The sequence below is a fragment of the Vanellus vanellus genome, assembly GCF_965231255.1.
Source record: "Vanellus vanellus genome assembly, contig: HAP1_SCAFFOLD_67, whole genome shotgun sequence".
NCBI classification, from domain to species: domain Eukaryota; kingdom Metazoa; phylum Chordata; class Aves; order Charadriiformes; family Charadriidae; genus Vanellus; species Vanellus vanellus.
The window spans coordinates 585,489-611,118 of record NW_028128775.1 but is presented as its reverse complement, the minus strand read 5'-3'; positions in this window follow the sequence as shown (position 1 = coordinate 611,118).

Sequence of the window (25,630 nt, the reverse complement as noted above, 5' to 3'; positions counted from 1 at the left end):
CGAGTTTTTTGCCTTTTTCTTCCGATTTTGCCCCCGGCTGCGGGAGTGGAGCGAGCGGCCGCGTGGTTCTTTGTTGCCGGCTGAGGCCAAACCACGACGGGGGAAACACCGGATTTCCAAGAGGTTGTCAGCCCAGGGCTGGGGAAAAAAAAAAAAAAAAAAAACCAACAAAAAACCTAGCAAAATTATTATTTTTTTTAAATTTTCAAAAATAAAGCACACACAACCCCCAACCCCAGATGACACACACACATCCACACAGAAAAAAACACCTCAGGTTTTCATACCTCAGCACCTTGCGTTTGTGTTTCCCTTCTAGAGATTTTGTGTGCCTTGTAAAACTGATACTTGGAGCTTTTTTTTTTGTTTAATTTGTTAAAAAAAAAAAGACGAGTTGGAAAAAACGATCTCGACCGAGTGTGAAGCAGGAGAAGGAAACCACTCCCACGGGTGCCAATGCTCTTCCGTAGTCTCCTTTGGCTAGCTGAGAGCCAGGGGCTGTTCCTTTGGAGAAAGCTTGAGAAATGTTAAAAAGGAGAAAAAAAAAGGGGAAAAAAGTGGTGGAAAGAAAAAGGGGGAAAAGAAAAAAAAGCAAAAGAAAAAAGGAGAAAAGAAAAAAAAAAAGAGAAAGAGAAAAAAGGGGGGGAAGAAAGGCGGAAAAAAAAGGGAAAAAGAATCCCAACTCAAATATAAAAAAAGGTTGTAAGAAAAAAAAAAAACAAAAAAAAAACAAACACAAAACAAAACCAAGCAAGGAAAGTGGTGAAAGCCGCTGGGAAGAGGAGGGACGAGGGACGGGAGCGAAGGGAGGGGGGGGTGAGGTGGCGGTGCCAGTGTGGCCCCAGGGGCTGTGACACCATATTTTTGTCCTCTACTGCAAAGTGTTCCGTGAAAAAAAAACAACCAAACCCCACCCAACGACAACATCATCACAAGAAAAAGAGAAATCTCTGCAGCTCACACGAGCCTGAGCTCGCTCTCCGTTGCTCTCTTTCCAGTGTCTCGGGGGGGTCATGGCCGAGCTGAGATTGGGGGGTGGTGGTGGTGGGAGTTTGCCCCATGGCTGTGATGGGGGGAGAAGGGGTGGGTGGGGAGTGGGGGCTGTGCTGTGGGGTTTTTTTGGGGTGGTGGTGGTTTTTTGCCAGGCGCAGCTTTACCCAGTGGCTCGGGGAGGTGTTGGCATCAGGAAGCCTGTGCTAAAGCGGGGTGGGGGCCTCGCCGCAGTTGGTTAGCAGAGCCAAAGTGGTTACTAATGGTTATTAATGGTGCACTAATTACGCCCGTGTAACTGGGAAGCTCAGATGCCCCCAGTCACCCACCCCCATCCCCCCCCCCCGGGTGCTTCTCTAGCCAGGCGAGCGCTGGGCGTCCCCCCCGCAGGAGAGGAGCGCACCTCCGGGGTGGGTGGAAGGGCGTCACCCAACGGGGAGAAGACCAAGATGGGGCTTGGGTGTCCCTTGGGGTGGCCGGGTGGCGGGGTAGGGCTGCTGGGGGCTGCCACGATGAGGGACACCCCCACGCCTTTCTCCATGGCTCCCAGAGCTCTGCTCCCTCCCTCCCTCCCACCCATCCAGTGCCACCGGAGAGGTGGTGTCCCCCCTCCCGGGGTGGGCAGGGGCTGTGCCACCCCACCTAACACCTCAACGCACCAAACCAGCTTTCAGCAGTCACAGCCACCCGGGCGCTGCCAAGGGGGCAGCAGGGGCTCCCCACAGGGGGTTTACAGAACACAGAGAGTGTCCGTACACCACTAACCCCTCTCCAGGGGCGGATTTTCGGGATGCTGCTTGCTCATCTCACCGCTGAACAACTCCCCGATTGCCCCTTCAGCACATTGTGACCATCGCTTCGTGGCTTTTGTGCTCCGATGCTCCTCCTGGCTCCAATCCTCTTCCTGGGGGATTGTGAGGGAGCGAAAATCCACATCGCTACATCCAACTTTTTTTCAGTTAAATAAAAAAAAGAATAAATCACCCTCTCTTATTACCAGGTAGAGTTTTGTTCCCTTAAGGCTCTTTTTATGAAAATAAATATTTAAATTATATAAAGAAATAAATACTTCTCTTTTCACATTAGATAACTCCCTGGAGACAGCAAAAAACAACCCAACACCACTGTGCACCAGTGTCCACCAGGGCTTTATACTTTTGTGGCTCTCATGTGCCAGGCCATCGAATCCACACAGTCCAATACAGTCGGTTGTCCCTCTCCTCCTCCTGGCTGGAGGCAGGGCACCTCTACTGTTGACCGTAGTACCTACGATTATCAGATTGGTTCCTACCTGGTCCGTAGAATCGCCTACCGTAGGTCGGAGCAGCCTTCCTCCTGTAAGAATCCTTTCTTCTATCGGCTTCATTTTGCAACTCAAGCACCTGTGCCTGTAGGGCTGAGGTAGGTTCTCCATCCCTCTTCTTCATGTCTTCTGCATATTCACAGAGGCAAACCCACAGGATATCTCGCATCAGCTTTGATTTGTCTTGAGTCGGAGGGTGGTTTTTCTCTTGAGTAGGAGGGCGTTTCCTCTTAGCAGCTGCAACATGAGTCTGTCCAGGGAAAGCATGGAGTTTTTCCTCCACCTTGGTTAGTTTATCAAACAGTTTATCGGTTTGCTCAACTAATCTCTGGGTCATTTGCTCTATTTTCTCAGTCAGTTTCTCAGTCATTTTCTCGGTGGTCACAGTCAGCTTTTCTATGGCTGCCACAGAGAAGGGACCAGAGAGACTGTCTTCATACTGTCGTACCTTCTTAACCCCTTCATTTACAGTTGGTGTGTCAGTATCGGATCCTCCCCAGACCATTGTTGACAATGGGTGGGAATATGTTGATGGTGCACTTTGTACAAACTTTTTGAGCAGAGATCGTTTGCATGGCATTTCATCAGGGTCTACTATCGCTTGCCCATCACTATAAATCACCTCTCGCACAGGCAGTTCTTTCAGGTACAATCCCTCCATCCTTGGACAGGTTTCCCAATCGCCTAGCTTCTCTGCCATCTCAGTCTAGGGTATCTGCCCCGCTATCCCAGCATCGGAGCAACCAGGAGACAAGTGTTTCGCCTTCATGACGACTAAAGTCCTTCCTGATACTTCTCAGATCTTTCACGGAGAAGGATTGAACAACTCCCTCTACATCTGAGTCCTCCTGTGGGGAGGCTGCCCCAGAAGGGGCCTCTCCAGCATCTGCTCTAGAAGGACTCTGGCCTTTGTCTGTTTTCAAAGGTCTCTTTCCCTTCTGTGGTCTTGAAGGACCCTCCCCTGGATCTTGTTCAGAACTCTCCCCCAAGCTATGTGACTTGAGGTGGTCTTTGTGGTAAGGGGCAGGGGAAGGAGTTGACCTCCTCTTCCTGCTCCTGGTTCCCGGGGCGGCTTGTACCGATTTTGATGGAGTTGGAGTAGTTTTGGTACTGGTTGTAGTGGCTGCAGTAGGTTGTGCCGGGAGAGGCGGCGGCGTGGCTTGTGCCGCTGCAGGGGGGGGCGCGGCTTGTGCCGGGACGGGCGGCGGAGGGGCCGGTGTTGTTGCGGTGGGGGGGGCGGCTGCCGGTGGTGCGGGTGCCGGTGCCGGTGCAGGCGGCGGCGGAGGCGCCTGTGCCGTGGCGGTGGGGGGGGCGGCTGCCGGTGGCGCCGGTGCCGTGGGGGAGGCGGTAAGGATTTTAATTTTTTTTTTTTTTTTTCAGAGGGGGTGGGGGCGGGAGGAGGATGTTTGGTTTTTAGCCAAAGCCGGCTTTTCTCGAGGTTCAAGGACAGGAACTAGTCCAGTGGTTCTCTAATGCCCAGTAGAGCAGATATGTAGGATTGCCAGCAGGGGGTGAAACCCCCCATAATAATTAAAGGAGCGTTAAAAAGCGATTTCTTAAGGGCTTTGAGAAGAGCAGTGCCTGTATGAGCCAAGAGAAGGGATCCCGTCTCCTCAAAGAGGCATTTCTCTTTCACGCGCCCTTTCCTCTTTGCTTCCCTGAGTCCCAAACTGGGGTTGGCATCTGCTGCGTCCCCCTGTCCCGGCTGTCCCTCTGTCCCTTCGCTCTCCATCACCGCCCCGACGCGGCTGAAAGATGCGGGTTGCAGGAGAGAAGCGGGGAAAGAGGGGCGGGGGGTGTCCTGGTTCCGGCAGGGATGGGGTTAATTTCCCCGAGGAGCCGGCAGGGACACAGGTATCCCATCCCCTGTGAGCCATGCCCGGGGCTGGGGGGAGCTCGCCGGGGGAGGGGGCGGGAAGTCGCGGCTGGGAGCGGGCTGCGGCGGTGCGGGGCCGGTCGGTGCGCGGAGGCGCTGTCATCGCGTCCGTCTATTCCTTTACCGCTGTTATTGGGATTGTTTGCCCTTCCCGTTGCTCTTCTCTTAAACTGCCTTTATCTCAACCCGCGAGTTTTTTGCCTTTTTCTTCCGATTTTGCCCCCGGCTGCGGGAGTGGAGCGAGCGGCCGCGTGGTTCTTTGTTGCCGGCTGAGGCCAAACCACGACGGGGGAAACACCGGATTTCCAAGAGGTTGTCAGCCCAGGGCTGGGGAAAAAAAAAAAAAAAAAAAAAAACCAACAAAAAACCTAGCAAAATTATTATTTTTTTTAAATTTTCAAAAATAAAGCACACACAACCCCCAACCCCAGATGACACACACACATCCACACAGAAAAAAACACCTCAGGTTTTCATACCTCAGCACCTTGCGTTTGTGTTTCCCTTCTAGAGATTTTGTGTGCCTTGTAAAACTGATACTTGGAGCTTTTTTTTTTGTTTAATTTGTTAAAAAAAAAAAGACGAGTTGGAAAAAACGATCTCGACCGAGTGTGAAGCAGGAGAAGGAAACCACTCCCACGGGTGCCAATGCTCTTCCGTAGTCTCCTTTGGCTAGCTGAGAGCCAGGGGCTGTTCCTTTGGAGAAAGCTTGAGAAATGTTAAAAAGGAGAAAAAAAAAGGGGAAAAAAGTGGTGGAAAGAAAAAGGGGGAAAAGAAAAAAAAGCAAAAGAAAAAAGGAGAAAAGAAAAAAAAAAAGAGAAAGAGAAAAAAGGGGGGGAAGAAAGGCGGAAAAAAAAGGGAAAAAGAATCCCAACTCAAATATAAAAAAAGGTTGTAAGAAAAAAAAAAAAACAAAAAAAAAAACAAACACAAAACAAAACCAAGCAAGGAAAGTGGTGAAAGCCGCTGGGAAGAGGAGGGACGAGGGACGGGAGCGAAGGGAGGGGGGGGTGAGGTGGCGGTGCCAGTGTGGCCCCAGGGGCTGTGACACCATATTTTTGTCCTCTACTGCAAAGTGTTCCGTGAAAAAAAAACAACCAAACCCCACCCAACGACAACATCATCACAAGAAAAAGAGAAATCTCTGCAGCTCACACGAGCCTGAGCTCGCTCTCCGTTGCTCTCTTTCCAGTGTCTCGGGGGGGTCATGGCCGAGCTGAGATTGGGGGGTGGTGGTGGTGGGAGTTTGCCCCATGGCTGTGATGGGGGGAGAAGGGGTGGGTGGGGAGTGGGGGCTGTGCTGTGGGGTTTTTTTGGGGTGGTGGTGGTTTTTTGCCAGGCGCAGCTTTACCCAGTGGCTCGGGGAGGTGTTGGCATCAGGAAGCCTGTGCTAAAGCGGGGTGGGGGCCTCGCCGCAGTTGGTTAGCAGAGCCAAAGTGGTTACTAATGGTTATTAATGGTGCACTAATTACGCCCGTGTAACTGGGAAGCTCAGATGCCCCCAGTCACCCACCCCCATCCCCCCCCCCCGGGTGCTTCTCTAGCCAGGCGAGCGCTGGGCGTCCCCCCCGCAGGAGAGGAGCGCACCTCCGGGGTGGGTGGAAGGGCGTCACCCAACGGGGAGAAGACCAAGATGGGGCTTGGGTGTCCCTTGGGGTGGCCGGGTGGCGGGGTAGGGCTGCTGGGGGCTGCCACGATGAGGGACACCCCCACGCCTTTCTCCATGGCTCCCAGAGCTCTGCTCCCTCCCTCCCTCCCACCCATCCAGTGCCACCGGAGAGGTGGTGTCCCCCCTCCCGGGGTGGGCAGGGGCTGTGCCACCCCACCTAACACCTCAACGCACCAAACCAGCTTTCAGCAGTCACAGCCACCCGGGCGCTGCCAAGGGGGCAGCAGGGGCTCCCCACAGGGGGTTTACAGAACACAGAGAGTGTCCGTACACCACTAACCCCTCTCCAGGGGCGGATTTTCGGGATGCTGCTTGCTCATCTCACCGCTGAACAACTCCCCGATTGCCCCTTCAGCACATTGTGACCATCGCTTCGTGGCTTTTGTGCTCCGATGCTCCTCCTGGCTCCAATCCTCTTCCTGGGGGATTGTGAGGGAGCGAAAATCCACATCGCTACATCCAACTTTTTTTCAGTTAAATAAAAAAAAGAATAAATCACCCTCTCTTATTACCAGGTAGAGTTTTGTTCCCTTAAGGCTCTTTTTATGAAAATAAATATTTAAATTATATAAAGAAATAAATACTTCTCTTTTCACATTAGATAACTCCCTGGAGACAGCAAAAAACAACCCAACACCACTGTGCACCAGTGTCCACCAGGGCTTTATACTTTTGTGGCTCTCATGTGCCAGGCCATCGAATCCACACAGTCCAATACAGTCGGTTGTCCCTCTCCTCCTCCTGGCTGGAGGCAGGGCACCTCTACTGTTGACCGTAGTACCTACGATTATCAGATTGGTTCCTACCTGGTCCGTAGAATCGCCTACCGTAGGTCGGAGCAGCCTTCCTCCTGTAAGAATCCTTTCTTCTATCGGCTTCATTTTGCAACTCAAGCACCTGTGCCTGTAGGGCTGAGGTAGGTTCTCCATCCCTCTTCTTCATGTCTTCTGCATATTCACAGAGGCAAACCCACAGGATATCTCGCATCAGCTTTGATTTGTCTTGAGTCGGAGGGTGGTTTTTCTCTTGAGTAGGAGGGCGTTTCCTCTTAGCAGCTGCAACATGAGTCTGTCCAGGGAAAGCATGGAGTTTTTCCTCCACCTTGGTTAGTTTATCAAACAGTTTATCGGTTTGCTCAACTAATCTCTGGGTCATTTGCTCTATTTTCTCAGTCAGTTTCTCAGTCATTTTCTCGGTGGTCACAGTCAGCTTTTCTATGGCTGCCACAGAGAAGGGACCAGAGAGACTGTCTTCATACTGTCGTACCTTCTTAACCCCTTCATTTACAGTTGGTGTGTCAGTATCGGATCCTCCCCAGACCATTGTTGACAATGGGTGGGAATATGTTGATGGTGCACTTTGTACAAACTTTTTGAGCAGAGATCGTTTGCATGGCATTTCATCAGGGTCTACTATCGCTTGCCCATCACTATAAATCACCTCTCGCACAGGCAGTTCTTTCAGGTACAATCCCTCCATCCTTGGACAGGTTTCCCAATCGCCTAGCTTCTCTGCCATCTCAGTCTAGGGTATCTGCCCCGCTATCCCAGCATCGGAGCAACCAGGAGACAAGTGTTTCGCCTTCATGACGACTAAAGTCCTTCCTGATACTTCTCAGATCTTTCACGGAGAAGGATTGAACAACTCCCTCTACATCTGAGTCCTCCTGTGGGGAGGCTGCCCCAGAAGGGGCCTCTCCAGCATCTGCTCTAGAAGGACTCTGGCCTTTGTCTGTTTTCAAAGGTCTCTTTCCCTTCTGTGGTCTTGAAGGACCCTCCCCTGGATCTTGTTCAGAACTCTCCCCCAAGCTATGTGACTTGAGGTGGTCTTTGTGGTAAGGGGCAGGGGAAGGAGTTGACCTCCTCTTCCTGCTCCTGGTTCCCGGGGCGGCTTGTACCGATTTTGATGGAGTTGGAGTAGTTTTGGTACTGGTTGTAGTGGCTGCAGTAGGTTGTGCCGGGAGAGGCGGCGGCGTGGCTTGTGCCGCTGCAGGGGGGGGCGCGGCTTGTGCCGGGACGGGCGGCGGAGGGGCCGGTGTTGTTGCGGTGGGGGGGGCGGCTGCCGGTGGTGCGGGTGCCGGTGCCGGTGCAGGCGGCGGCGGAGGCGCCTGTGCCGTGGCGGTGGGGGGGGCGGCTGCCGGTGGCGCCGGTGCCGTGGGGGAGGCGGTAAGGATTTTAATTTTTTTTTTTTTTTTTCAGAGGGGGTGGGGGCGGGAGGAGGATGTTTGGTTTTTAGCCAAAGCCGGCTTTTCTCGAGGTTCAAGGACAGGAACTAGTCCAGTGGTTCTCTAATGCCCAGTAGAGCAGATATGTAGGATTGCCAGCAGGGGGTGAAACCCCCCATAATAATTAAAGGAGCGTTAAAAAGCGATTTCTTAAGGGCTTTGAGAAGAGCAGTGCCTGTATGAGCCAAGAGAAGGGATCCCGTCTCCTCAAAGAGGCATTTCTCTTTCACGCGCCCTTTCCTCTTTGCTTCCCTGAGTCCCAAACTGGGGTTGGCATCTGCTGCGTCCCCCTGTCCCGGCTGTCCCTCTGTCCCTTCGCTCTCCATCACCGCCCCGACGCGGCTGAAAGATGCGGGTTGCAGGAGAGAAGCGGGGAAAGAGGGGCGGGGGGTGTCCTGGTTCCGGCAGGGATGGGGTTAATTTCCCCGAGGAGCCGGCAGGGACACAGGTATCCCATCCCCTGTGAGCCATGCCCGGGGCTGGGGGGAGCTCGCCGGGGGAGGGGGCGGGAAGTCGCGGCTGGGAGCGGGCTGCGGCGGTGCGGGGCCGGTCGGTGCGCGGAGGCGCTGTCATCGCGTCCGTCTATTCCTTTACCGCTGTTATTGGGATTGTTTGCCCTTCCCGTTGCTCTTCTCTTAAACTGCCTTTATCTCAACCCGCGAGTTTTTTGCCTTTTTCTTCCGATTTTGCCCCCGGCTGCGGGAGTGGAGCGAGCGGCCGCGTGGTTCTTTGTTGCCGGCTGAGGCCAAACCACGACGGGGGAAACACCGGATTTCCAAGAGGTTGTCAGCCCAGGGCTGGGGAAAAAAAAAAAAAAAAAAAAAAAACCAACAAAAAACCTAGCAAAATTATTATTTTTTTTAAATTTTCAAAAATAAAGCACACACAACCCCCAACCCCAGATGACACACACACATCCACACAGAAAAAAACACCTCAGGTTTTCATACCTCAGCACCTTGCGTTTGTGTTTCCCTTCTAGAGATTTTGTGTGCCTTGTAAAACTGATACTTGGAGCTTTTTTTTTTGTTTAATTTGTTAAAAAAAAAAAGACGAGTTGGAAAAAACGATCTCGACCGAGTGTGAAGCAGGAGAAGGAAACCACTCCCACGGGTGCCAATGCTCTTCCGTAGTCTCCTTTGGCTAGCTGAGAGCCAGGGGCTGTTCCTTTGGAGAAAGCTTGAGAAATGTTAAAAAGGAGAAAAAAAAAGGGGAAAAAAGTGGTGGAAAGAAAAAGGGGGAAAAGAAAAAAAAGCAAAAGAAAAAAGGAGAAAAGAAAAAAAAAAAGAGAAAGAGAAAAAAGGGGGGGAAGAAAGGCGGAAAAAAAAGGGAAAAAGAATCCCAACTCAAATATAAAAAAAGGTTGTAAGAAAAAAAAAAAAACAAAAAAAAAAACAAACACAAAACAAAACCAAGCAAGGAAAGTGGTGAAAGCCGCTGGGAAGAGGAGGGACGAGGGACGGGAGCGAAGGGAGGGGGGGGTGAGGTGGCGGTGCCAGTGTGGCCCCAGGGGCTGTGACACCATATTTTTGTCCTCTACTGCAAAGTGTTCCGTGAAAAAAAAACAACCAAACCCCACCCAACGACAACATCATCACAAGAAAAAGAGAAATCTCTGCAGCTCACACGAGCCTGAGCTCGCTCTCCGTTGCTCTCTTTCCAGTGTCTCGGGGGGGTCATGGCCGAGCTGAGATTGGGGGGTGGTGGTGGTGGGAGTTTGCCCCATGGCTGTGATGGGGGGAGAAGGGGTGGGTGGGGAGTGGGGGCTGTGCTGTGGGGTTTTTTTGGGGTGGTGGTGGTTTTTTGCCAGGCGCAGCTTTACCCAGTGGCTCGGGGAGGTGTTGGCATCAGGAAGCCTGTGCTAAAGCGGGGTGGGGGCCTCGCCGCAGTTGGTTAGCAGAGCCAAAGTGGTTACTAATGGTTATTAATGGTGCACTAATTACGCCCGTGTAACTGGGAAGCTCAGATGCCCCCAGTCACCCACCCCCATCCCCCCCCCCCGGGTGCTTCTCTAGCCAGGCGAGCGCTAGGCGTCCCCCCCGCAGGAGAGGAGCGCACCTCCGGGGTGGGTGGAAGGGCGTCACCCAACGGGGAGAAGACCAAGATGGGGCTTGGGTGTCCCTTGGGGTGGCCGGGTGGCGGGGTAGGGCTGCTGGGGGCTGCCACGATGAGGGACACCCCCACGCCTTTCTCCATGGCTCCCAGAGCTCTGCTCCCTCCCTCCCTCCCACCCATCCAGTGCCACCGGAGAGGTGGTGTCCCCCCTCCCGGGGTGGGCAGGGGCTGTGCCACCCCACCTAACACCTCAACGCACCAAACCAGCTTTCAGCAGTCACAGCCACCCGGGCGCTGCCAAGGGGGCAGCAGGGGCTCCCCACAGGGGGTTTACAGAACACAGAGAGTGTCCGTACACCACTAACCCCTCTCCAGGGGCGGATTTTCGGGATGCTGCTTGCTCATCTCACCGCTGAACAACTCCCCGATTGCCCCTTCAGCACATTGTGACCATCGCTTCGTGGCTTTTGTGCTCCGATGCTCCTCCTGGCTCCAATCCTCTTCCTGGGGGATTGTGAGGGAGCGAAAATCCACATCGCTACATCCAACTTTTTTTCAGTTAAATAAAAAAAAGAATAAATCACCCTCTCTTATTACCAGGTAGAGTTTTGTTCCCTTAAGGCTCTTTTTATGAAAATAAATATTTAAATTATATAAAGAAATAAATACTTCTCTTTTCACATTAGATAACTCCCTGGAGACAGCAAAAAACAACCCAACACCACTGTGCACCAGTGTCCACCAGGGCTTTATACTTTTGTGGCTCTCATGTGCCAGGCCATCGAATCCACACAGTCCAATACAGTCGGTTGTCCCTCTCCTCCTCCTGGCTGGAGGCAGGGCACCTCTACTGTTGACCGTAGTACCTACGATTATCAGATTGGTTCCTACCTGGTCCATAGAATCGCCTACCGTAGGTCGGAGCAGCCTTCCTCCTGTAAGAATCCTTTCTTCTATCGGCTTCATTTTGCAACTCAAGCACCTGTGCCTGTAGGGCTGAGGTAGGTTCTCCATCCCTCTTCTTCATGTCTTCTGCATATTCACAGAGGCAAACCCACAGGATATCTCGCATCAGCTTTGATTTGTCTTGAGTCGGAGGGTGGTTTTTCTCTTGAGTAGGAGGGCGTTTCCTCTTAGCAGCTGCAACATGAGTCTGTCCAGGGAAAGCATGGAGTTTTTCCTCCACCTTGGTTAGTTTATCAAACAGTTTATCGGTTTGCTCAACTAATCTCTGGGTCATTTGCTCTATTTTCTCAGTCAGTTTCTCAGTCATTTTCTCGGTGGTCACAGTCAGCTTTTCTATGGCTGCCACAGAGAAGGGACCAGAGAGACTGTCTTCATACTGTCGTACCTTCTTAACCCCTTCATTTACAGTTGGTGTGTCAGTATCGGATCCTCCCCAGACCATTGTTGACAATGGGTGGGAATATGTTGATGGTGCACTTTGTACAAACTTTTTGAGCAGAGATCGTTTGCATGGCATTTCATCAGGGTCTACTATCGCTTGCCCATCACTATAAATCACCTCTCGCACAGGCAGTTCTTTCAGGTACAATCCCTCCATCCTTGGACAGGTTTCCCAATCGCCTAGCTTCTCTGCCATCTCAGTCTAGGGTATCTGCCCCGCTATCCCAGCATCGGAGCAACCAGGAGACAAGTGTTTCGCCTTCATGACGACTAAAGTCCTTCCTGATACTTCTCAGATCTTTCACGGAGAAGGATTGAACAACTCCCTCTACATCTGAGTCCTCCTGTGGGGAGGCTGCCCCAGAAGGGGCCTCTCCAGCATCTGCTCTAGAAGGACTCTGGCCTTTGTCTGTTTTCAAAGGTCTCTTTCCCTTCTGTGGTCTTGAAGGACCCTCCCCTGGATCTTGTTCAGAACTCTCCCCCAAGCTATGTGACTTGAGGTGGTCTTTGTGGTAAGGGGCAGGGGAAGGAGTTGACCTCCTCTTCCTGCTCCTGGTTCCCGGGGCGGCTTGTACCGATTTTGATGGAGTTGGAGTAGTTTTGGTACTGGTTGTAGTGGCTGCAGTAGGTTGTGCCGGGAGAGGCGGCGGCGTGGCTTGTGCCGCTGCAGGGGGGGGCGCGGCTTGTGCCGGGACGGGCGGCGGAGGGGCCGGTGTTGTTGCGGTGGGGGGGCGGCTGCCGGTGGTGCGGGTGCCGGTGCCGGTGCAGGCGGCGGCGGAGGCGCCTGTGCCGTGGCGGTGCGGAAGACGGCTGCCGGTGGCGCCGTTGCTCCGGGGGGGGCAGCTGCCGGTGGCCCCGGTGCCGTGGGGGAGGCGGCTGCCGGTGGTGCCGTTGCTCCGGGGGGGACAGCTGCGGCCGGGCCGGGCGGGGCCGCGGTTCGCGCCGCTGCAGATCGCCGAGCGGCTGCGCGGGTCTGAGTGGCGGCAGCGCACGGTCCCCTACGGCTCCCCCTGCACAGATGTTTCACAAGAAACCACCCCTGCACCACATTCAGGAGCATCAACAACAAAACCACGATCTTAACAAGGTACCAGTCCTTATCCTCAGAGCCCAGAAGGTTGCCATGCCCCAGCTCTGATGGGGTCACATCAGCATAATTATCAAAGGGCGAAGTAAACATTCCCCAGGTAGAAGAACCCTTTGATCCCTTTGGTCTCTTTTCTACTGAGCATGAGGCAGATGGGATGGAATACCCTGTTGGTCAGTTTTGGGTCACCTGTCCTGTCGCTCCTCCCCGCAGGTGGGACCCCACTATGCTTTTCCGCTTCCGACCCTCCAACGGGGCAAATAACAAAGCTGGTTGGCCGTGGGGGTTATAGCAATGAGTATAAGCAAGAGCCTCTCTGCATCCCATGCCTGGGCATCAGCTGTAACCATTGCTCTTATCGCTCTGAGAGAGTGAACGCTGACGGCACAATAGGCAGTTAATTTCAGTTGGTAGAAGAGGCCCAGCTAAGAAGCCAAGTTACTGAACAAAATTGGTTCTCTTTTACCTCAAACCAGGACACAGGGAGAGTTTCCTTCCATTAAGGCTCTTTTTATTAAAATAAATATTTATATTATATAAAGAAATAAATACTTCTCTTTTCACATTAGATAACTCCCTGGAGGCAGCAAAACAAGCCAACCCCAAACCAGCCCAAAGGACAGGGGCTTTGGTGAGAAATCAAGAGATGGTAAACGCTTTCTTTCTGTGGTCGTGACAAATCCAGTTTTAGGAATCAAGTAGACGGTAGATATTCCAGAAACAGAGGAAAACTCTCTTTGAGGAGACGGTAGTTCAGCACGTTGTCCTTGGGAAGGTAAGTTGGGCAAACACGACTGTAACCACCACCACGGATGTTTCCCATTTGTCTGTAACGTGGTCGCGTGCGCTGTGAGGCGCGAGCGTGCGGCTCAGCCATGGAAGTTGACGATGTTCCTTCTTCACTCTGCCCTTAACGAGGTCACACCCACCTTTCTGGCTCTTGCTTAAGGTGCGTTAGCTAATTTCAAAGAGAGTTACTGTCTCCAAAATAAGGGGGGTGGGGGGGTGGTGGTGGTGGTGGTGGTGAAATAAACTGTCTTAACCACTACTTCATAACTTGAAGAGGAAAACTTGTGTACCAAAACCCCAGAGTTACTGTCTCCAAAATAAGGGAGGTGGGGGGAACAAACCATCTTAACTTCTCCTTCATAAGCTAAAGAGGAAAACTTGTGTACCAAAACCCCAGAGTTACTGTCTCCAAAATAAGGGAGGTGGGGGGAATAAACCATCTTAACTTCTACTTCATAACCTAAAGAGGAAAATTCGTCTAAGAAATGTAACTAAAGGTCTAAGAAAACTAACTAAAGGCCTAAGAAAAGTAACTAAGGTCGAAGAAACGTAATCAAAAGAAGAGCTCTAAGAGTCCACGTGTCACAGCAGCTGTTGGTGGATTATCTCCCACACCATCTTCTTCCGGAAGTATGGCATGTGAGTCTGAAAAGAGAAGAGAAAGAAAAGAGAAATTAAATAATGACGTCACGGTAGAAAGAGGTGGCAAACACGCATAAACGCCCAGCGGAGTCCTTAATAGGAAGTTCCCTTTAGGAACTGTCAACCGTTTGGGTACAACACCCCACGCGGTTCCTAAGAGGGTGACACGACAACCCGACAAAACCAGATTGACTTGACCGCGCGACAGCTTACAAGCACGCTAATAAAAGACCCGTCTAAAACGAAATCAAGAAAAAGAAGCGGTGTCTTGACTGGTCAAAGGGTAGAAGCCATTTCTCCAAAAGATACCGAGCCCAGATATGCCAAACCCGCTGGCAGCAGTATCTTGCCCAAGAGGAATCTCACCGGCAGCAGCTCCCAAAGGCGGGGATGGAGAACCACAGCTCTGCCCTGCCCAGGCCACTTGGAAGTTCTGATCCCAGCAACTACGCACCGAAACGGGGTACGAAACCTCAGCCCCTGCCCCGGACACAATGAAGAGCTGCTGCCTAACCTCCCTGGCTCCTGTCCCTGGGCGAGAGGGGCTTGGAGGGGTTTATGACCTTCACTCACCTGGCTAAAGTTGAACGGTTTCTCTCTGGCGATGTAATCTGCGTATTTACACATAAAGACGCCGCAGTCGCTTCCATTCAGCTGCTGAGGGATCTCCTAAGGAATGCAAAGAAGATGGAGGATTTCCCTCTGTCTCAAAAGAAAAGCAACTTGGAAGCAGCGCACATTACCCACACCGACACTGCGCTCACCGCACACTCCTGACCCTACTTGCGTAATCCCGAATACCCACTCCCGCCCACGAGGAACAGACCCAGTTCACTGCTCACCATCCCTCCCCTCTGCCTCCCGGACTCGGACACTACGATCCAAATTTTTGGCAGGCCCAGAAGGCGCAGCAGCCCTCCCCCCTGCGAGGTGTCTCAAGGTTCGCACCGCCTCTTTCTTAAGTGACCTTTCTTAAATCCGGTCTTTAGGGACTGCTTTTTACTATCAACTCCTCGAGGAACATCAGCTCAACCCTTTCTTTGTCACGTGCCAGGATCTGGGCCCCAAAGAAGCACTTACAGTTCCCATTTCAAACCCAAGGGGTGCTCACGTACACGTGGCTCCATGCTGTGAAGAGTCCACTCTGAAACATCCAGCTCCAGCTGTCTTTTTTCCCAGCTTTCTTTTTGCAGGTATTGGCTGGTTAAAACAAAAGGAAAAAAAAAAATCCCTTTTCATCTCTGTAATTTAGCAAAATAAAATAAAGCAGCTGAAGGATCACAGGAAGACGGACGGCAGGACGGTAAAATGTCAGAGGATCCTCACCGCAGCTGATTTAAGGCTGATTTTGAGGAAAAATCCCAATCTGAAACTTACAAACACGGGGAGAGGCTGTGAGCTAATGGTCAAGAACGAGGCCAACGACTCCATTGCTTCGGAGAGGTCAAAAAGCCCCAAATCACATGTTATCAGAGCACAAAGAGACAAACCACGCAAGGAACTGTAATGCCGTAATTCCACCGGGTGCCTTGATCCCACATCCTGGGCTCCGACTAACAAAGTCGGCACACGTGTGCCACGGGGCTATGGCGTATCTGGCTGTGCCTCTCACGGGAAGGTGGCAGAATCCAGGCACCCCAGACCCTGGGTGCAGGGGACGCTGTGACAGCAGATAAGCAGTCGATGCCAGACAAGTCGCAGCAAGCAACGCCAAGATTCCTGCTTGGTTATCTACAAGCCACGTGAAAACTGGCAGTCGCCTTACAGGGACTCAATCTAAAATCCCTCTCCTCATTCACACCAGAAAAGCAGTGACGGAGCGGTTACTTACAGCAAAGTCTGACAAATCTTGTCCCCTTTCTGCCCAAGCGAGTCCAAGTACGTGATCGTGTTCTTCCTCAGATCTATGACCTGTTATTAAAAGGTGACCGTTAGGCAAAGCACAACCTTGTGCCGCACACCCCCCAACACCTACATGACTTCTCTTGCCAGTTTTTGCTCCCCGTCCAATTCTAAAGGAAAAGCCCGTGGGACTCACGGCTAGTGTCCAGTGTGCTCGCGAGTTCACAGGCACGAAGAGGATGTCCTGCTTAAAGACATCGACACTCTTGGTCCACCTTCTGACTGACTCGTAGCCCCCAGATGTTAGTTTTGGATAAAAGAAAGTACTAAACGCGTGGACTGCTGGATAGCCTTCCTTCTTCCCTCTTTCCATCACCAGACTCATGTAGAAATTAACGACCTGCACCATAAAGAGGAAACGTGAGGTGTCAAAATAAGACGCTGCCTTCCCCAACGAAAAATACAACACCACCTCTGTTCTGGCCACCCTTAAGCACGCAGCACAGAGAACTCCAGCCTCAGCTGGAGGCTTTTGTTCCCAGGATTTCACACGGGGCTACATCGGCAGTTTGATCAAAACACCTGCCACCCACGCCAATAACCCGGACGAACTCCGGGAAGCTGCGTCATACAAGAAGTAACGGAACTTCCAGAAACGCTCGACCCTTCAACACCTCAAATAAGAAGTGTACAGAGATTTCTAGGCTCTGCAGCGGAGGTCGTCAAAGAACGTTGACGCGACTTCTGTACAGGGCGGAGGGGTATTTTTCAATAAAGGCTGAGTGAGACTGTCCCTGTGCTGCAGCTGGTTTTACCTCATCGTTTAGCCAGCAAAGGTTCCTGAGCGTGTGGATGTCTTCGCGAGTGACCTTTAGTTTGAAGGCACTGCTCATGATCTCATCTGGCTCACCTTTGCCAAATGCGGCACTGACCTCTCTCTCCATGGCCTGAAAGGAACAATTAAATGGGGAAGGACTTGTGAAACAGCGCATGGAGCACGCTGACCTGGGGGCAGCTTTCCACTGAAACACGGCCTGTAAATTCAGCTCAGGTGACAGAGCAACTGCCTTCGACGGTTTCCTGCCTCAGTGAGCGATAGCGCTTTTGCCTTGCTTCGTTGGTTTCAGCATCCTAACTTTGAACTTCACAGCCCAGGCTTGCTGCCGTTTCTTTTCACCAAGGACGTGGGGATAAAACCCGTCAACTTAGCAAACACGCTCAAGCAGCTGAAAATGGAACACAACTCTGGCAACCCCCTTTCCCAGGTGCTGCTGCGGCCCTCGCAATACCCAGGTTTAAGCCAACCCCAGCGGGCATCCTCCGTACCGAGGCAGCTAAGTCAGGAGCCTGAAAGAACGTGAAGGTGGGGGACTTCAAAGGGAACGGCAAAGGGGGAAACTGAGGCAGCCGTCCCGCTAACAGAAGGCCCACAAACCCTTAGGGCAGCACAACTGAAGGAGCGCGGGGAGCACACAAAATCCTTCAAAGCAGCTTTAGTGCTGACCCTCGCACTGTGAAGCCACAACCACAGCCACTCGCTAACAGGTTCAATGCAAGTTCTTCAGATTTCAAAGCGCCTTAAGAACCACTGAGAAGAAGAGGACTTCCTTGCAGCTCTGCCACAACCTTCTCTTTTGTCTCACAGACTGTCGCCTACGGTACCTCTGTGAGCGGAGGAAAGCGTTCCGCTGTTTTTCCCAATCTTGGCACTTTCTTTTCCTCCACATCGAGGCTGGCTGACTTTTTGGACGGAACAGGTGTAGGGTGTCCTCGGAATAAGGCATCTTCTAAGATTTCTGTGCCACGCTGCCTCTGTTAGACAAACGGACGTTAAGCTAGCAATCAAGCACAGATTTGTTGAAGTTTCTGACCACAAAGAGCTCTATTTTCCTTGGGAATAACACAAGCTTACCCCTGCGATGGTTTCTTTCACTGCTCCTTCCTCTTCCGCAGAGTTTTCTTCTGGTGTGCAGTACCTGCCAGGAGAGGGAGAGAGAGAAGTGAGCTCTATATCCGTCCTGTCCCATGGAATTCTCAAGAATTCACCCTCTGGACAAGAAAGGCTTTTGCAAGGCCTATTCTGACTAGCCCCGGTTGCACACATCAACATGTGACAATATCGCCTCAACTTCCAGCACCGGTCTTTCTTAGCAGCAGGACTGGGATAGAATGAAGAGCTGGGAGCTTTGGAAGTTTGTTTTTTTTTTCCCATCTACTTGTACAAGACTCCTTTTCCTTCTCTTTATCAGTTGCATTATTTGGAAAACAGGGAAGCAACCAGCACTTCCTCTGTCGAGTGCTTTGTGATCTGCTGCTGATAAACACTGCATGCTGGGTGTTCTACTGCAAGGTATAACAGGAACATCTGCAACTAGACTTGCACCCAAACAGAGTGAGCTTCGGGAAACCAAGACCTGTTTCCATAAAGACCGCAAAGCCGTCGCAACTCACAGTCCTGCCAGCTCAGACAGCCAATACCAATGAGGCCGCTGGCCTCTCAAACCCAACTGCACGCTGCCTTTTTCCCCCTCCTAGGCAAACCCCAGGCATCCTTTGGGACTTACAAAGTCCCCAAAACTGCCTCAAGTCCCACCAGGCTTTACAAGCTCTCTAATCCTTCTGCTTAGGATGCGGGTTTCCAAGTGAAAGAAGTGAAATGTCAGCTCATTGATGGCTCGGCAGAACGACTCACAAACAAAAACGGATTCTGCACATCCAAGGGCAACTTGGGACGGCCACCACTCGCACCCTTACTGGCTTTCTTCCCACAGCAAACACCACACCAGCACAACCCTCTTTGTCACGCAGCACGGCTCTCGCTTGTGTTGGAGATGCAACTGGCTTGCAAGCAATTCCGGAGCCGCAAGCTAGCTACTTCTCTTTCACAGCACTGAGACGATCAAAGACCGTTGGTCATCTTCGAGACTCTACCAGCGGCTGAAAGAGATACACGCGCAGAGCCAAAAGGAACAAGCAGCATCATTAGAAGAGACTCTACCTGATCGTATCACCTCTCTGCGACCGCTGCGGGCAGCAAACATCTATACATTCGACACCTGCACAGAAAAGCAGTAGTAAGAAAACAAGAAGTCGACTTTCAATCACCATCAGATGTACACAGCTCTCCATTTCTGAGTGATAAATAAAAAAAAAGGAAAAACTTTGAAGGATGACGGTATGGTCAGGAAGTTCGAATTCTGGCAAGCACTTTGAACTCGGAACGTCATCTGCGAGTGTGTAAGAAATGCCCTATTCGGATTTGACGTCTACCTACAAAGTGGAACGGATTGGAATCATGGGGATACTCACCGGTCCTGAGTGTTGCACGTGGATAGACGTCTCCTCCGTATTTTGGTTCTTCCCGGTGACTCACAGTCGCCACTGGTTCCTTGGAGGAGGCTTGAACACTTTGGGGCAGGAAACAAACAACAGAGGAGAATCACAATTTTTATACGGGGGGCATTTGTTATCAGTGCGTACCAATTCACGCTGGCTTTTGGGGTTTTTCTTTAAGAAGAACAAAATATTCTTTGCACATCCGACAAATATCTGCATCAACCTGAGGAGGCCACTTTACTCTGTGGGACAAGACAGCGTTCATTTCAACCAGCCCTGACCAATTCTGCTCAATCTATTTGTTAAAGGTTATGCTGACGCTGAGAATGGCAATGTCCACAACATCCATACTGCTGGGACATTTTACTTCAGACCTGCCCTGCTCTGACCTCAGGGACTATATGCTCAGTAGTGGTTGGAGTGCATTAGACACCTTCCCCAGGAACTTCTCTGGTTTAGCTTCCTCTGAAAGGAATCTCTTTCTCAGGCTCCAGATCTGCTCCAAAATATGAGCCAAACCACAATAAGCAACGACTGGCAGATGAGACGCCGACAGCAGAGTCTTGACCTGCTCTCAAATGCAGTGCGCTTAAACTCAGCGCACCCAAAATTACATGAGAAACTCTCTTCTGTATCATTTTCATGGTATGGATTTTCATCTGCAGTGGCGGATTCTGGCGCAGCGCACTCCTTAACTGGTGGCCTCAGTGGTAAGAAGCTGTCTGGAGCAGCTTTGATGCTCTGTTTGCCCTTCCGGCTTGTGCTCAAAACATCAACGGCAAAAGAAACGGTATCAAGAGAACATTCCAATGTGCACCTCCACCACCACCTGCTTTGTCAAGCACGTACACCGATGACGATGGAGACAGACACGAGATGTTTATGACTTTCAGATGAAGACCTGCTGTCTTCAACTGGCTAATGGGGAAGTAGAGAGAAGTAAAAGTGAAAATCACAACAACTGCCTTCAAGATACGCTGTTGATTGTGTCCTCAGCCTCCTCTCAAGTTCAACGCTTCCTCTTACCGCAGACCTTTAATCTCTAGCTAATCTCCTGTGTCAATTAAGTAGCTGGATTTAAAGAAAAAGTTTAATATTGGTTCTTCGGGAGGGGAAGCAGCTGACGACCTCCCTTACCATAGGCAGTAAACCTTTCGGGGAAGAAGTCAAAGAAAATGGAAGGATTTTTACCTCAGACGGGGAATTGTCTTGTCAGGACGAGAGAGTGGTTCCTTAGTCAAGCGAGCATGGGTCCCACACGGCATTTGACCTACGAGAGAAGAGCGTAAGGCATCGGTAAGTATAAAAGGAAACTGAAGAGGTTTATGAGTTTACAGTAACGAGCTTCACCAAAGATAAATTGTCATTTTCTCTCTCACATCATCATATGATTTGTGTTATGTCACTTTAGGACATTTTCAGGTTTTCACACCGGCAACTGCAGCAAGTTGCGCGCACAAGGTATTGCCAGCCGAAACCTGAAATACAAAAGGCTCCTCAGGATCTACTACCTAAAAGGACCATTGAAAACAATTTGCTTCTGGCAAGCTAACAGTGGACCTATCAGAACGGAAGGACTGCATCCAAGGCAGCTCTGGTACCGAGACGACCAGATCGACGCCCGGCTCCACTCCAGAAGCAATGCGAGGATGCAGGTAAGAAACAGAGGTCACGCTCAAGTATTCCCAGATGCTGCCTCGTCCCGTGCCTGCCATAATCCCTACAGAACCCTAGGGGTAGGCTTGGACAGTACACAAGGTAGGGTGAAAATGAAACAAGTCGTATAACTTGATGTCAGCCTTACCAATTTGCAGCACGGCTACCTCGAGTGACGAAAATCGTGGTCTTTTAGTGGAAGGCTCTAAAGAAGTGGACCCAGGCTTAAAAGAAAACAACAAAAAAGCACCAGCGTGAGTGTAACCTGAATGTGAATCCCAGCAAACACACTTCCTGAGGCGTAGTCAGCTCTACTATGACTTGGGGACCATGACTTGCTGGTTCAGATTGCAGAAGGCGGCAAATCTTGGCAGGACCTTTGACAGGTACGCTTTAAATTTTGAATACAGGCTCTCATATGTGCAGCAATTAAAAGAATACAGTCTTGTCACTGAGTTATCACTCAGTCGGCTTCTAAACATTCCAAAGGGTGATAGTTCGGCCCTTGAGAAATATATTGTGTACAAATAAGAGTTAACGACTCTCTCAGGAACGAAGAACTAGAGCCCGACAGTCTCTTAGCCCTCTAATCCCATGGGGCAATAAGAAAAACTGCACTACACCTTTGAACCAAACTAGGCAGTCAAGGTGGCTCATTTTTATAGAGCCAAAGTCCTACAGGAACGCTCTCCTGGACTGGTGGATAATGAGCAGAAAGTGGTTTATCCAGAGCAAGTATGCAGTTTTTCTTGTCAGGTAGTGTATATTGATTCCTTAACCACAAGCTTGAGAAAGAGAATAACAGTTTGCAAACACACTAAAACTATAAACTTGAACCATTCTCAAGTATCTGGAAGACAACAAACAGTTTGCTCCTCCCGCAGCTGCCAGTGCCGGAGCAGAGGACGCAGGCTTGAGTAAGGCAAACCCAGCCCACATTAGAGCTGCCTGCTAGAAATGCAAAAGAACCACCTACTGCTGTACAGGCTCAGAGCAGGCTCAACCTCAAGATGCAGTAGGGAGAGCCGCTTGCTCTCGCACCTTGCACAGACCCTAACATTTCAAAGCCCTCGCTAACCTCTTCCGCAGACTCTGTGCCGGCAGCATCTTCGCTGACGGAAGCCGCCGGGCGTTTGGTTGCCTTGGTCGGCAACTGCAGCACTGCAGAAACGTCAACTTTCTCTTTCTGCTCAGAGATGGAATAATCTAAAAAACAAAGACAGGCCGTATAAGAACAGGATAGAAAACCAACAGAGGTACATTGCGAATACAGACAGGAGGGAGCACACAGCTTGGATTTAAGATACTCTTTCTGCTGACAGGCGCGGGCTCAGCGCCAGAGACCTGGGCTATCTCCTGCTGGCAGTAAAAGTATTGGGCCCTGCCACAGTCACCGCAGAGAACGTCCGTCATCTATAGGGCTAAGCCCTACCGGACACCCTCAAGCCATTGGCTATAGGCATAGAGAGCCACAAGGCAAGAAGCCAACAGCTTGAAAAGCCACCGTTTCAGGAACAATGCCAGAGCACAAAAGCCAGACTTTTCCAAGGGACACGAAACCTCAGAAAAATCGGGCATATTCAGTACTTGTGTAATGCGCGATACCTGATTTTTGCTTTTTCAGCGGAGTCTCGTCATCATCATCATCCACAACTATGCAAACGCTGAGGAAAGAACACACACAACAGTGTTTTGCAACCCTAGGGAAGCTCCCAGCAGGCTGACTTCCCTTCACAGGGCCCAAACTTCCCAAGTTACTTTTCCTATCCCAAAGGTCTCCCCCTCCAAGCGCCCCTGGGATCATCTCAGGCACATACACCTAACTGCAGCCCTCCTCAACACCCCCCAACCTCTCCCAGCCAACGACCGCTCGCAGAGAGCTAATGATCCCGCTGCAGCACATTAGGCCTCTTTGGCTCATTCCGTTAATGCTTCCCAACATTTTACCTTTCTTCCTATCGCCAACAAATTAAGTTCGTTTCGGAAATCCCTACACTGAGTTGCAAAGAAAAGTCTAAGGAGGACAGGACATAAAAGGTGGGAAAGCAACTCGGGCATACACCCACTTCAATCACTTTGTCCTTTGGGAATGGAGCACACAGGTTGGTCCGAGGTGGGTTTTTTCCTCTCTTTGCCCCCCCAAATGTCAGGACAGCCGGATCCTTTGAAGAACTCTTTGGTCTTTCTTACACAAAGGAATTTCTCTTGAACTGTTATGCCCCCGACCCCTGCTGATAGCATTGCTTCTGGCCGGGGAGATGGGGGGGGAGTGGGCGCCGGGGCGATGCCCGGGGGCGGCCCTGAGGCGGCGGGGCGGCTCGCTGCCCTGGGGGGCGGCCTCTTGCGCGGCGGCGGGTCCCGGGGCGGCGAGGAGGGCGCCGAGGGCCCCCACAGCCATCGGTACAGGGGAGGCTGAGGGGGGAGAGAGGGGCGGGGCGGTGGGTGCGCGCGCGCAGGCGCGCCGCCGTCTGTGCTCTGCCTGAGGGAGCCGTTAGCGGCCGCCCGGCCCGCTTCTGCCCCTGCCCTGCGGTGGGGCCGGGCCGGCGCCGTCCCGCCCGGCCCGCCTGGCCCTGCTCTGTCTGGGGGAGGCGCTTGCCCTTCTCCGGAAGCCCCGAGCCGGGCCCCGGCTGGCAGCTGGGCGCCGGGAGGCCGGGGAGTGCCCGGAGGAGGGGAAGAGGCCTTCGGGGAGAGGCCCCCACGGAGGCCGGAGGGGCCCCCCAGAAGCCCTCCAGAGACGGAGGGGCCCCCCAGAAGCCTCCCAGAGAGCGGAGGGGCCCCTCGGAGAGCGGAGAAGCCTTTCGGCGTCCCGCAGGCCTGAGGCGAGCGACAGCGGCCGGCGGCGCGGGCTCTCGCGCGCCCCCTCCTGCCTCCTCTGCCCTCGGTGGGTGAGGGAATGCCAATCCCGGGCTTACCGAGCCCTTTCCTGCGCGCTCGCACGGCGCTTTGCGCCCCTCTGGCGGGGAGCTGCGCTCGCTGCACCCGGCTGCGCCATGGCTGCGGTGCGACTGGAAGGACGCGGACTGCGTTCGGCGTTCCACCATGGTGAGCGGCTGTGACGGAGCGGCGCCCAACCGCCGGCCGCAGGCAGCCCCGCTCGAGCCGCTGCTGCGGGGGCCGGCGAGCGTGTGGTGAGTGCTGAGCTGTGTGCTGGGGGGTTGGGCTGGCTCTTGGGGCGCTGCCTTGCTCCTAAGGGGGCTTTGAAATGCGGTGCTCGCCCCTCGTTAACGAGCTGTTTCCTGTGGGGTGGAAATGTGCGGCTGTTGCTGCAGCCCCGTCCTGGAGAGGCTTTTTTTCCAGGGCTGGGAGCGAGAGCGGCGTCCAGGCTGGGCAGGGGAGCCGGGTCTGCTCGTCCTCCAGCTGAGCAGTGGTGGTTTGCAGGTAGCATCCGGTTGCACTTGCTGGAATGCAGAGCAGGAGAGAGTTGTGTCGTGGTTTTCCCCTGCAGATGCGGGACACGGGCGGCAAGGTGACAGCGTGGGGGGAGTGGGGGTAACTGGGAGCCCCCGTCTGCCTCCCAGCCCCATGGCGCTGGATGCAGCTCAGATGCACCCACGCTCTGTGAGGGGGGGTTTGAGGGCCTGAAGGGTTGTCCCCGTGTCCCTGCCGGGCTTATGGTGGTATCTTGCTGCTGTGCGTGGGTCTGGGGGTGGCCGGGAAGGGTCTGGCATGCTGGGGCCATCACTGACCCTCATTTTCTCTCCCACCATAGAGCTCCTCGGCGGAGCTCTCAGCCAGCTCTCGGCGGAGCTCCCCCAGCCAGCGCCTTCCCACATCAGCACCCTTTAGGTGCCTGTGTCCCCTCTCCAGGAGATCTTTGCTGGGGCACCTTGGGAGAGTGGGCAACCACTACCATGGGATGGTGGGATGGGGACAGCCACCTCCTTTGTCCCCTGTCCAGCTGGTGCCCTGACCCTCTCACTCTTCCATGCCCCCGCAGCTTCCGGAGCAAGAGGTTGTGAACGTGTTCATCGGGACGCAGGCGGTGGGGGCCATCATCGGGAAGAAGGGGCAGCACATCAAGCAGCTGGTGCGGTTTGCGGGTGCCTCCATCAAGGTGAGGAAGGCGCTGCGGGGCTGGTCCTGCGCTTCGTGCCTCAGTTTCCCCTCTGCACTGCCGAGGTCAGGGAATGGGAGTGTGCGGGGAGCAGTTTTGCTCCCCAACTTATCACAGAACGGTTGAGGTTGGAAGGGACCTTGAAGATCATGGAGTCCCACCCCCCTGCCCTGTTCAGGGACACCTCCCCCCAGCCCAAGTTGCTCCAAGCCCCGTCCAACCTGGCCTTGAACACCTCCAGGGCTAGGGCAGCCACAGCTTCTCTGGGCAAGCTGGGCCAGTGATTCACCACCCCCACAGTGAAAAATTTCTTCCTGTTATCTCCTCTAAATGTCCCCTCTTCCACTTTGAAGGCACTCCGCCTCGTCCTGTCACCCCATGCCCTTGTAAAAAGTCTCTCCCCAGCTCTCCTGTACCCGTTGGCATGGGCCCACCTCTCCCGCCTGTGTTTAGTAGAAGGCCAGATGCTCGGTGGGGGCTCAGGGGTGGGTGGTGGTGGGAGAAACAGTGCCCTGACCCCCAACTCTTGCTTTTCCCTTCTCCTCCCCAAGACTGCACAGTGCAAGATGAGGGAAATGGTCCAGCAGGTGAAGCAGCAGGAGCAGAAACACGCTCCGGGAGCCCCGGCCTCGCAGCACAGCAAGTGATGCTCCTGTCGTGCCGCCCAGCACCGCCTGATGAATGTAACCCCACTGCCGGA